This window comes from Marasmius oreades, mitochondrion (assembly GCF_018924745.1).
Source record: "Marasmius oreades isolate 03SP1 mitochondrion, complete sequence, whole genome shotgun sequence".
Taxonomy (NCBI): domain Eukaryota; kingdom Fungi; phylum Basidiomycota; class Agaricomycetes; order Agaricales; family Marasmiaceae; genus Marasmius; species Marasmius oreades.
Genome location: NW_025064824.1, coordinates 16,507 through 30,787, shown reverse-complemented (window position 1 = coordinate 30,787; position 14,281 = coordinate 16,507). Strand labels below are relative to the sequence as shown.

Here is a 14,281-nt window from a genome sequence, read left to right as displayed (position 1 = left end):
AGGAAAGATTAAAATTTATTTTTATTTTTTTTATTTTTTGAAAACACATGGACTTGAACCAAGACTTTCCCATTAAAAGTGGGACACTCAAACCACTCGAGTTCTGTCTTCTTATTTTTAACTTGGAATGCTTTTGCTTATTTTTATTTAAAATGTTTTCCAATTATAAGACTAAGAATAAACAAATTGTGTTATTTTATCTGCTTCTTGTTAAGCGCTAGCTATTTCTTACTTGAAAAAAAATGCGCCTTTTCTTACAAAAAAAACAGCCCTTTGAAAAGTCCGTAGGCTCCGTAGGCGTAATACAAAGGAAGCGGTTCGGCTTCGCAGAAAAACAATAAAGCACTATTGAAGAAGAAAGCCTTTGCTACGATACTTAAAAAAGCAGTAAAGTACAATTTTTATTGTTTAATTTTTAATATAATATAAAAAGTTAATTACTTAATATTTTTATTTATTTATAGTAAACTGAGTTGACCAGATTTGAACTGATATAATCCATTACCAAAAAATGGTGTTTTTCCAAATTAAACTACAACTCATATTCTTATATATACAATTAAACCTTTACTAAATATAAGAATAAATTTATATTCCACACTTTAATTATATGGTGCAATTACGTAATCTTCACTTTTGCTTATCAGAAAATGCTGCTGTAACACTTACACACACTAGCTTAATCTTAATTAGCAACGATGCAGCGAAGCCAAATAATAATGCTACTTCCTTAAAGCACTCTTGCTTAAAATAAAACTATTTGTTAAATTAGCAGCAGTATAAAGTATAAAAATAATAAACAATTAAAACAATATATTTTAAAAATATAATTAAAAAATTAATTATTAAGCCGAAAAATGGAATTGAACCAATATTTAAATCTTACAAGGAATTCGTTTTACCATTTAAACTATTTCGACTTTTTCGACTTTTTCTATAAAATTAATATATTATTAATTTAACTTAACTTCCATACTTTAATATTTTCATATATATACGGAGCTAGAAAAAAATATAACCTTTTTTGTAATTAAGTTATTACTTAAAAATTATAGTCTAGTTAATGTAAAATTTTTTTAAGTGCTATGCTTTCCCTACAAAATAAAAAAAGCATGCTCCGTAATAAGGTGAATAAATCGCTTTTTACACAGTAGCACGTATATTAAAATATCGTAACACTTTTATTTTGTAATACTTGCTTTGCTAAAACAAGAATATTATTGCCCCGGGAGAGAATTGAACTCCCATATTTATAGCTTCAGTATAACGCTTTGACCACTAAGCAACCGAGGCTTATTAATATTTTTTTATTTTATTGTTTTATAAACTTAAAAAGTTACTAGCTCTTTTTAACTCAATTTTGTTAAAACAAAAAAGCTGTAGCAATTTCTTAAACTAAAAAGCGCTCCTTCCTCCGGAGCCTAAAAATATTAATATAATAATTTAATTTATTTTAAGTGGAGAAAGATAGATTCGAACTATCAATTTTTATATTGCAAATATAACAGATTACCAATTATCGTATTTCCCCTATTTATAATATTTTTAATAAACCTAAATAAAAAAAAAATATTTTTTGCTAATTGTTTAATTGTTTTTAGTAAGCATAATGCTTATTTGTAAATTTCCTTTCACTAGAACTGAATTTTTTTTTAAAAACAAAAAAGGAGCAAGTATAGTTAGTACTCTTTTATATATAAATTTTTTTTTTAATTTAATTATATGTTTCTTTAATTTCTTAATTAATTTAAAAAAGAAGATTAATTAAATTATTATACATTAATTTAAATACAATACAACCTTTTTGAAAAAAAAAACCGCTAGAGTATATTTATAGCTTGTTTAATTTTGGTTTTAAATATGCAAAGCATAGCATTCTTCGTTTTTTTAGCTATTGTTTTCTAATTATAGCTTATTAAGCTAAGGACAAAAGTAAAATATCGCTTTCTTCTTTTTTAAAAAGGTAAGCGCAGCACTTTCTTAAGTTCTTAGGATAGTTACTACTATATATTACTGCTTTGATTGTTCATTTTTTGTTTTTAAACAGCTTATTTAAAAAAATAAGCGTTTTGCAAAAATGCTAGCAAAAATTAGGTAAGGGTAAAATTACTCCTATTTTACAGCAGGTGAGAGTATATAACTTAAAAAGGTCATTAATATAAAAAATAAATTTTTAACATCTTATAGGACTCGAACCTATATTCTTTTGCTTCGAAGGCAACTGCTATATCCATTTAGCTAAAGATGTTAATTTTCATAATATCTATTTTTATTAAGTAATTAGTTAATAAAAATAAACTATTACACTTAATTAAAATTTTTAATTCTACATAGTACTTTAAAAAAAGCGTAGCACTAGCTCCGCAGCAAAAATTATTAATTTTATAAATTAAAAACATTAAATAATATTATTCTTAATTTTAAACTTTTATTTTTTATAATCTCTTTTAAGAAATATTAGTGGAGAGCCATAAATAATAAAATAAGAATCTAACATCTTCCGCTGCTGGGCCGTACACTAATACAATTATACAGCACCAAATAAAGCATTTAAAAATAAAATATTTTTGTAAATAAAAATTAGATATTTAAATGAAAATACTCACTTTCTGCAAATGAAAGAATATATTCTTAAAATTAATATTTTTTAATAAATTAAATAATCTACTTAATACATATTTATATGTAGCAACAAATAGATATTGTCAAAAAAAAATATTATAAAGTATTTGTGAAAAAATTTAAAAAAGTTTTTTATAGCATAAAGTATTCTTTTCATTATTTATATTTATTATGAATAATCAATTAGCGTTATACTATATGTGATCAAGCTTTAGAGATATTAGATTAATTAACCTTTTAATATCATCTTCCTTCGTTTGCTTTTAACCTTTGGGAATTATTAAGCCCTTTTTTCTTAGAAAGTTGAATATATAATTAACTATTACTTTTTGTTCTTGGTTACACTATTTACTGCTTCCCTTTATGCTAAATAAAAGTTCATCAAGAAAGTAAAATTATCTATAAATAATATATTAATAAAAATATTGAAGAGATTTACACAATTAACTATTACTTAATAAGTAAGTAAATATTATTCATTTAACTAATCTTTTTCAAAAAGTTAAATTAATTCACTTTTTTTTTTCAGATACTAGATTAGGATTAATTTCATATATTTTTTCCAAATAATTAGAAACTAATTTAACCCTATCAAATAAATTTATTTTTTATTTAAATCTACCATAGAGCCATTTTCATCTATTAACCAAGAAAAACATTAACTTATAGAAAAAATACCTTATTAATTTAATTCTATTTGTAATTTATCAGGTTCACTCTTATATTTAACTAATTGTAAATTAGATAAACTTTGATTTTCAATAGATAAATACAAAATTATTGTAACTTCATAAACATTGGATAAGTGAACACTACTATTATGAATAATTTTGAAATTCATCATACTTTTTAATATAATAAAAATAGGGTAAAAATATTTTTTTTTAGTATTTAGTAAATTAGAATTTGTAAGCAAGATTAGACAACTATTAGTAATTAATAATTATGTAGAAGTTCCAACTTCATATAATAAAGAAGTTACAGACATATGTAAAGTATCTAAAATAACATTAGGGAAAATACCTAAAATTATTGTAGGGATTAATAAAGAAAGTAATAAAAAGAATTCTCTTCTATTAATATCTTTCAAAACTTCTAAATAAGTAGAATAACTTCCATAAGATATTCTGTTATATAGGAATAAAGAATAACAAGCTGAAGTTACAATACTTGTTGCACCTAATATAGCAGTTATAGGATTTCTTTCAAATATTCCTAATAAGGACATTTGTTCTCCTAAAAAATTAAGAGTTAAAGGAATTCCAGTATTAGCTAAAGTAAATACAAAAAATAATATTGTGAATACAGGCATGTAAGTCACTAAACCTCTTATATAGTGAATTACTCTAGTATGAGTTCTATCATATATTATTCCACCTACACAAATAAATAATGCAGGAGATACAAAACCATGTGCTATTGATAATAAAATAGCTCCTTCTATTCCTTGGATAGTATTTGAAAATAGTCCTAAAACTACTACTCCCATATGTGCAATACTTGAGTAAGCAATTAATCGTTTAGTATCTTGTTGTACTATAGTTGAAAACGATGAATAAATTATAGTTATTATACAAATAGTTTGAACTAAAGGTGAAAAGTAATGAGTAGCATCAGGTAAAAAGTTTATTAACACTCTTAGATAACCATAAGTGGCTAATTTTAGTATAGTAGCAGCTAGTAATATAGATCCTGCCAATACTGAATCAGCATGAGCTTTAGGTAACCAAATTATAAATGGATAAAGTGGTGTTTTTACGGCAAAACCTAAAAAAAATCCTAACCATAAAACTTTTTGATAATCAATATTTATTTCATATAGAGATAATAATTGAAAATCTGTTGATCCTATATAACTATATATTGTTAATATACTTAGTAGCATAGGTAAACTTCCAGCTAAAGTATATAAAAAGAATAGTAAAGCCGATCTATATTTATCTGGTCCATGTCCGAATATTACTATTACAATAAATAATACAGGTAAAACACTTTCAAAAAAAATATAAAAAAGTAATAAATCTAAAGAAACAAAAGCACATATTTGTAAACTTTCTAAAATTAAGAATGAAATTAAAAAAGTTTTTAAATTATTACTTATATTTGTATAATTAGACAATAATGCAACTGGTGTAACAAAAGTTGTTAATAAAACAAAATATAAAGATATACTATCTACACCAAAATTTAAATGATATAAATTTAAATGGTTAAATTCGGTAACAAATTGATATTGAGTAATATTAGAATCAAATTGATATCACATAAATAAAGAAATAAAAAAATTAATTAAAGAAGTTGTTAATGCTATTTGTTTCATTTTTAATTGATTAGAATTTTCTTTAATAGGTAATAATAAAATTGAACCTATAATTGGTATTAGCAAAAGTAATGAAATCATTTTTTTAATTTAAGAAAAATATAGCTCTTTATATTACTGATTAGCAAGCGTAGAACTCTTTGCTATTGATATTTTTTTTAGTTACTTCATACGAAAAACATAAGCAAGTGCAGTAAAACAAAAGGAAGGAGAACTGCGTTTTTTTAATAATAAAAAGAAACTATAATTATTTATTTTTTATTCCGCCTCCTATATTTAGGCAAGGTTCTCTTTTAAGTATAGAGAAAGAATGCGTTAATTATATTTTGAATTAACAATATAAACCTTTAATTAAATTAATTTTTTCTTTTTTCTATTCTGTCACTTGTGACAAGGATTAAAATAGTAAAAAAAAAATTATAAAAAGAAAATTAATTGATTTTTCAGATTTGAACTGATTATTTCTACTTATTTAAGAAGATGTTATACCAATTTTAACTAAAACCAATAAATAGAATCATATACTTTTTTAATTAAAAATTTTAGTATAATTTAAAAATTAGGGTATTTTTGTTAATTAATGTAAATCTATAACATCTTATAATTATAAGTTTATTATTATGCACTCTAAAATTATAATAGGTAAATTTTTTTAGATAAGTATTTTTAATACATTTAAAACATTATATAAACCAAATACTGAAGCACTATTAGTAAATTTAAATATTAGTAATATTAATAATATTCTTACGCTGCATCCTTCTGCGAAGCGGTTAGCGCTTAGTTTTTACGATAAAAAGAAGGCGAAGCAGCTATAACATATTTTGCAAGCGTATTTAAAAAGCTCTTGCTATGCTTAGGCTAAGGTTTATAATTAGACTTAGCCTTTCTTATGTGAAACAAGTAAGAGCTGCTTTTTTGTTTAATAAATAGTAAAGGCATAGCAAAGAAGAGTATATAAGCATAGTACGCAAAAATTAAATAATTATTATTTTTTTTACGAAGCAGCCGAAGGGAGCGCTCCTCTTATAAAATAAGCCCGCGATTCCATTAAACAAAAAGGCTGTGCAGCTGCAGATAAATTAATAGATTCTACGTAGAAATCTAATTAAATAAATATTTATATTATTATTAGGGTTTATACTAAATTTTATTAATTAATTATATAGCTATTTTTGCTATTGGTAATTCTTTATAATTTTTTAAGAGTTGTAGAAAGTAAGAATAATATTAATTATTATCTTCTACTACAATAGGTAATTCTTTATTATTTTTTAAGAGTTAATAAGAAATTATATTAAAATATATTCTTATTTTTTTTATTATTGCATTTATTTTTAAACCAATTTTATGACTGAGAGTCCAACCAGATAAGGAAATCATTACTTGATACTGATTCCACTACTATTGGCATGAATCCATGCCATACTCCACATATTTCTGAACATTGACCATAGAAAGTACCTGTTCTCTCAGTAAGGAAAGATACTTGATTTAATCTTCCTGGTACACAATCTAATTTAATACCTAATGAAGGTACGGAAAAAGAATGAATTACATCAGTAGCACTTACAATAAATCTAATGTGGCAATCAACAGGTACTACTAATCTGTTATCAACATCTAATAATCTAAATTGTCCTAATTCTAAATCTGATTCAGGAATCATGTAAGAATCAAAATCTATAGAATCTCCATTTTCAGTAATGAAGTCACTATACTCATATGACCAATACCATTGGTGACCTAGTACTTTAACAGTTAATGTAGGTGATAATACTTCATCCATTAAGTATAATAATTTAAATGAAGGGAAAGCAATCGCGATTAATATAAATGCAGGAGTAATTGTTCATACTAATTCTAGAGTAGAACCATGTGATAAGTATTTATGTGCTATTGGATTTTTTTTATCATTATAATAATAAATAATTGAAAAAAGAGTTCAAAATACTGCGAAAGTAATTAAAACTAAATAAAATGCTACAGTATTGTGTAATGTAACAATTCCTGTAAATCCAGGAGCAGCACTATCTTGAAAACCTAATTGCCATGGTTGAGCAGCGTCGTTAAATATAGAATTAAAATTTGATAAAAATTTTGTCATTTTTGATTTAAAAATAATTGTCAGTCTTAATTTACTGATTCATCCTTTTTTAATAAATCATAAAAAAAACTACTATTATTATACACTTTTATTATACACTATTTCTTGTCCGTAGCTAGAGATATTTTGTTATTAAAAAAAGAGTAGGTTATTTTTCAGATAAGCAATAACTATTACAAAAAATATTGTAATGATTGTCCTTAGCTAGCATAAGTAAAATTAATAATAAATAGTAAAGGCTTGCTTTCTAAAAAGCAAACTACTTCTAATTCTTCTAATCCTTATGTTAATATGTTTATACTGCTGAAAGAGAGTCCCCACCCATTCTCTTGTTACGATGCCGAAGAAAATCTCTTTCTAAGAACTAAAAAGCAGCAAAGTTAAAAAGTAGCAGCGGCTCCACCTCCGTAGAAGCACTACAAAAGAAAAGAAAGAAAAAAAAAAAGCAGTTATTATACCCCATTTTTTACCTTATCTTAAAAAATTAGAATTTAAACACCATTTCTATCTATCTTTATATAAAGATTTTTTTGTTTATTAAGTCCTATATCTTATAGCATAAATTAAGTTCAAAATGCTATTAATTAAAAAAATATTTTATTTAATTAAAAAACAAATTCCTTATCTTAACAAAACACTTATAAATTAGATACTTTCTTATTACTATGCGTTTAAAAAAAGTGGGCTCACTAGTTAAGACTGAACTAATATTTTTGTATTACAAATGCTAGTTAGCTAGATGAATAGTACTTACAATTAAAAATGGTATCTTAAGATTAATCTTTGTCTTATAATTCTTATATTACTTAAAAAAGAATAACTTAATTATTATTTAATAAGCAATATAATCTAAGAAGTAAAGGATTTGAACCTTTAAAATTTTATTAATTAATAAAATTTATAATTTACTCTCTGCGTAGCAGTACTAAAAAATTCCTACTTTTATGCTTTTGTCTATTGTAGACGCAATTAAGATAAAAAAATAATCTTAATCTGCAGTGTAGTATTCTTGCTTTCTTCGGTTTTTTTTAAGTATGGTCGGAACCTATCACTAATTACGCCTTTTTTTAAAGTTTCTATTTCTCTGCGCAGCCGCCGAAGGGAGCGCTCCTATCTATGCTAAGTAAGGATATTTTTTTTTCAAGCACAGTCTTTCTTCTATCCATTCCAAGCGTAGCTAGAAGAGCAGCAATAAAGAATAAGCAATTAGTGGAGTAAGAATAAAATAATAAAGCCACATGAATAACCAGTGAGGTGCAGAATAGCGTTACTCTTCAGCAGATCTAGATCTTATTCAAGAGCAAAATAACTTCTTTAATTTTTTTTTAATTATTTATAAAAACCTAGTTTTATTTTTAAGATTTTACTTATATTATGTTCATCTATTATTATAAAAATTTTAAGATTTAAAATTTAATTATTTTTATAGAGTAAACTAGGGTTAATATTATTTATTTTTTTTTTTAATGATTAAAAATATTTTTTATATTATATTTTAATTTGATTTATTTAATTAGATTTTTTTTTAATAGCAATATCAAAAGCTGTATTTTCTAATAGACCTATACTTGGTACGATGATTAAAAATCATATAAAATAGAATGCTGTTGCAAATTGACCTATTTCTAAGAATGGTGAATCTGGATGTTGAGATCCAATCCAAAATAAAATCATAAAATCAACTACAAAGAATCAAAATGCTAATTTCATAGCTGGTCTAAATTGATTACTTCTTGTTCTAGATAAATCTGCAAAAGGTAATATTAATAATATTAATAATGATCCAAACATAGCTACTACTCCTAACAGTTTATTTGGGATACTTCTAAGTATTGCATAAAATGGTAATAAATATCATTCGGGTACAATTGAAGCAGGAGTAACCATCGGGTTAGCTGGAATGTAGTTATCGCTATGACCCATTGAATTTGGATAGTAAAATACAACTATAGATAATAATAAAAAGAATGCAAATATAGTTACTAAATCTTTAAAAATAAAGTAAGGATGAAATGCGTATCTATCATTATTTGAATTTACTCCATTAGGATTATTTGAACCATGTATATGAAGAGCAATTAAATGAGCAACTACTAAAGCTGCTAATACAAATGGTAAAATATAGTGTAATGAGAAGAATCTATTTAATGTGGCATTATTAACTGAGCATTTGTGTTGGTAGTTACCATATTTAATAATTATTAAATACTCTTACTACACTCAATAAATTTCTTTATTGATCGGACTATATCATGATCTCTTGTTTATTTAATAATTTGAAGGTATTTTTATTTTTTCTGAATATCTAGATATTGTGCGTAATTGTTTAATTCATAATAAATATTGTAATTTCTTATGTCCTAATAATTTTACAGGAGCATTTTGTAAAAATTTAATAATATTTTCTATAGATCTTATTCCCGTTACTTTTAATTTAAAACAATTTGTTTTATCTATATGAATAGATGTAGAAAAAGATAAATATTTATGAATAGCAGATAATAAAATTTCTCCATCTTTTTGAGATAGATCGAAACTAGCTACTAAATAATCATTTTCTTTATTTAATTTATATATACTGAAACAACCTTCAGCTTCTATAAATCCTACTAATCAAGGAGAAAAATAAGAAGCACTAAGTATAGATTCTATAGAATTTTTATAATATTTAGATTTTGTATATAAAGGTAAATCCTCTGAATAAATAATACCAGAAAGCAAAGCATCTTTAAATCTTAAGTAATCATATTGTTTATTAGAAAACATAGGATATTTATCAAAAATAGGTATAATAAAATTTTTCAAATGGTCTTTATTTCTAATTCTTAAAGCTACCATTTCTACTTCATTTCTTTTTCTAAAACTTACAATTCCTACACCTAATAAATTTTTAATTTTATAAATTAATTGTACGTCTCTAATGGACAATTCAATTCCTAGTTCGTATGTTAAATATTTTCCTTTTTTTGTGATTGTAAAAAATCCGTCACCTTCAAACAAACCTACTAAATAAGCATAGGTGAGATCTCCTGCATTAAGTCTCTGAGAGGCTATTGAAGTATGTAAACTTCTAAATATAACCCCGGCTGATTGTCTTCCGTACTTTCGGAAATAAGGAATAATTGCAATTTTTACGTAAATAATTAATATTAAAATCAAAAATAAATCGTATGCAAATTCTAAATTGGAAGATGTTCCAGCATTAAGCAGAATTTTTAACATTACGTCACCGTAATGTGGTTCATAAGTTCTTAAACCACCTCAGATTACAATTTTTTTATTGATAGAGCATTTAATCTCCATCCTCATCGATTTTGACGATGTTTAGACTATGTCTTCAACCAAATAATAATAAATAGTATTGGTTGTGGGGTTCTCGTGTCGAGCTTATTGTTAGTATGACTCACTCGTTAGTCGTTGAACGTTCTTGACACTTTAATTTAAATAAATATTATCTAAAAAAACACCGAGTCAAGCTCCGCTGCAAGTTATCTTAATTATGGTGGTAATTAAATAAGACGTTCTTGCAATTCTCCCCATTTGCCTATAAAACATTACTGTTTTAAGGAGCCAATCTATCACCGAATTTATTTAATTTATTATAAAAAACTATTATTTTAATTATAATAAAAATTTTATTTAGGAAAATTAAGATTTTTGTAACGTGAGCTATTACATAGACAATCTAATCATTTTAAGTATTGAATACCTTTTAAACCAATTAAAGGATGTAGCCCTGAAAATGAAAAAAAATTAATAACTTCTTGTATATCAGCTTTAGAACTTACAGAAAATTGATTATATAAGCCTTTTTCAATATATATTTTTCTATTCGTATTAAATATTAATTTGAAAGCTTCAAATAATTCAGTGTGTATTCTTTGTTTTAATTGAAAACATCCATCATTATTTTCTTTCATTAAAAATGAACCATCGGCCATCGTAAATCCTACTATTCAGTTTTTAAAAAAAGGTAATTTAGTATAATCTAAAGGTGTAATAGGTAAATTAAATATTGATGGAATTTTTTCTATTCTATTCTCTTTATCTTCCTTACTAAAGTAAGGAACTATAACATCATAAAATTTTATATTTTCTTTAAATATAAAAATAGCAAGATTAAATTGATTACTTCTAGCTAATGTTAAGAATGAAATTCCATGATGTAAGAATAATGGAAAAATAACTTCTTGTAAATCAGTTCTATTAATAATTAATTTACAATTTGGACTTTTATGATCTCTGTTTATAGTTAATTTTCCTAATTTTAATACAGATTTAATATATTCTAATGTTGAAATATCTTCTAAATGTATTTGAATTGTAAGTTTAATAGCTATAAAGCCTTTTGTTGTTTTAGTTATTTGAATATAACCATCTCCATCAATAATCCCAGCTAGAAAAGCTAGGAAAGATGATGGAATAGAAAGGTATTCTTTTTTGTCTAATCTTATTTCTTTTTTTCCTTTTTTTAATGCATTTGGACTAACTATACCTATAGTAGGCAATAAAATATTACTTATTATAGTATAGTTTTCGGTGAAAATTTTTAACTCAACAATATCTTGTCCAAATATTGGAATAGCAGATAGTAAATTAGTAATTACAGTAGCACCCCATAGACTCATTTGTCCATATGGCAACACGTACAAATATACTTAATATAAATGAAAAGGCATCTATAAGAAGCTAGAATAACTTTGAATTCGTGTATTCTATTACTTAAAAAATATAACTAAATATTTTCGACTGTGCATTAAGCATCATTTCAGACACCCATTAGTGACCCAGTCTGTCGCGATTATATAGATAACCGACGATCTCTAACTTGTAATTCTATATTTATTTTATTTAGCTTACCTTAATCTAAATAAAGTAGAATTAAAAATTCTTTGATCGTATTCACTAACATTGCCAAAGAAATATTAATATTTCTTCAATATCCCTGTCGGGTTATTCCACTTTACTTTTTATTTCTCTCTATAGATTGCATAAAAAATTTTACTTGTGGGACTATAATTTAAATTCAAATAGCGTAGCAACAATATTTAAACATATTTAAACATATTTAAACATATTAAACATATTTAACAATTCAACGTCTTTTCAATATCTTTTTTGGGCTTTTTAAAGCACGATATATGGTTTTTTGAGAACAACCTAAAGATTTAGATGCCTCTGTTATACTAGTAAATTCACCATATACTGTGTAATCCATATTATAAAGTAATATAGGTTTAGAATTCTTTTTCATATTTTGAATACCCTCTTTAGAATAAATAGGTTTGATTCTATTTAAAGCAGATTGTTTAATCAATTCAATAGTATTAGGAGAAAGGGTTCTATCTTTATTTAAACTAGCAATAGCTAATCTACGCTCTTCACTATAATTAGCTTTCATATTTAATCTAGTAATTTCAGTATGTTTATAACCAAAACTTGAACCCGCTTCCGTTAAAATATTATAGTTTGGTAATAACGATTTTAAGTAAAAATCTTCCAAATCTAATAATTTTTTATTATTTTCTTTGTTCACTATTTCAGGAAATAACTCTAAAACCATAAATGAAAAGGAAGATAAACCATATTTTTTTACTGCATTTTTAACTACTTTACTACCATGAAAGTTATATAAGTGATTAGAAAATCTAGCATGAAATCTACCAGTAGAAGCTGATCCTATATAATAATCCAAAGTAACTTTATTTAAGATTAAATAAATACCACTAAGACCCCGAGTTTCATTTAAAACTCTAGATTTAACAGTATTATCTAACAGATTTTCATAAATAAAAATAGGATTAAGGTTCTTTTCGGTTATAAATTTACTTACTTCTTCACCAATTTGTATACGAGCTGATGTATCAGAAAAATATCTTATACCTATTGTATTTGATTGTTTTAAACCTGTTAAAAGACGAGGTATAGTAGAATAAGAATTGAATTTTTTGGTATTATTGCTGCTGATATTTATACCACTAAATTTATTATTGTTATTGAATTTAAATCATTTTGGGCTATGTGACAAACCCAGGAATGCTATAGCCATCATTAATATTAATATAATTACTCCTATAGACCATAATAATACTCTAGGATGTTTATATGAACTATAATAAAGTCCTCTTCCTACATGAGAATAAACAAAAATGAAAAAGAATGAGGCTACATTAGCATGAAGATATCTTATGATTCATCCATTATTTACATCTCTCATAATATGTTCCACTGAATTAAAAGCAAAGTCTACGTGTGGAGTATAATGCATAGCTAAAAAACATCCAGTTAAGATTTGTATAACTAAACATATTCCTAATAATGAACCAAAATTCCATAAATATGAAATATTAGCAGGTTCAGGTGAATCTACTATATAAGAATTTACTATTCTAAGTAAAACATTATTCTTTAATATTCTCATTTACTTGATAAGGATTATGAACAAAGAGAAAAAAATATTATTCTTGTTTTTTTAATTTAACTTCTTTTATAATTTTATTTTTACTAGTACTAACTTCAAAGTTTTTTCCCTACTTAAAAAAAAGCATTTTTATATGTTTATTTCTTTGGAATAAAAACCTTTGTTAGTTAAATAATAATGTATAAATGAGCGTTTGTTTCTTGCGAAGCATAGCAGCAAATTATCTAAAATTATTTTTTTATAAAGTTAAAATGATAATATTATAATTAAACCTTTCACATAATCAACTAAACCTAAATAATAAATTACTTTATTTCATTTTCATTTAATTTATTTCCATTCATTTTTATAGAATAAAATTTTAAATAAAAAATAAAGGTTAGTTTCAAAAAGCGATAGTGTTAACATTATAATAAAATTCTTGATATAAAATCAAAATTTAATAAAAAATAGCTTTAAATATTTATATGATTATATTCAATTATTAATTATTTTTATTATGCTAAGAAGTAGTATAAGCTAAACCTGTAGCAGCCTTTACTTACACTTAAATACGTAAATAACTCTTACTACTTCTGCGTTGCCTAAAGCTAAAGAGCGTAGCTAAAAAGAGTTTGCTAAAGAGCGTAAGTTATTAGCAAAGCTCCGTAGGAAGGAGCAGAATAATTTATTATTAATTATTATAAAAAGATACACTATAACATAACAATAATTAATATTACAAAAAAAAAATATTTTTTTACTTTCTACATTACTATATAATATTTTATTACGATTCTTTTAGATTTAGGATTTCCTTAGGAAAAAAACA

General features: G+C 24.3%; 4 non-coding genes across 4 annotated transcripts; all 4 read right to left on the bottom strand.

Annotated features, from left to right (window-relative positions):
* Positions 1-38: 38 nt before the first annotated feature.
* Positions 39-111, bottom strand: E1B28_013821. Its single transcript has one exon. It is a non-coding gene; the product is annotated as a tRNA-Lys (tRNA).
* A 737-nt stretch (positions 112-848) lies between these two features.
* Positions 849-920, bottom strand: E1B28_013820. The gene has a single exon. It is a non-coding gene; the product is annotated as a tRNA-Thr (tRNA).
* A 301-nt stretch (positions 921-1,221) lies between these two features.
* On the bottom strand, positions 1,222-1,293 carry E1B28_013819. Its single transcript has one exon. It is a non-coding gene; the product is annotated as a tRNA-Phe (tRNA).
* Positions 1,294-2,175: 882 nt separating this feature from the next.
* E1B28_013818 lies at positions 2,176-2,248 on the bottom strand. Its single transcript has one exon. It is a non-coding gene; the product is annotated as a tRNA-Arg (tRNA).
* Positions 2,249-14,281: the final 12,033 nt, after the last annotated feature.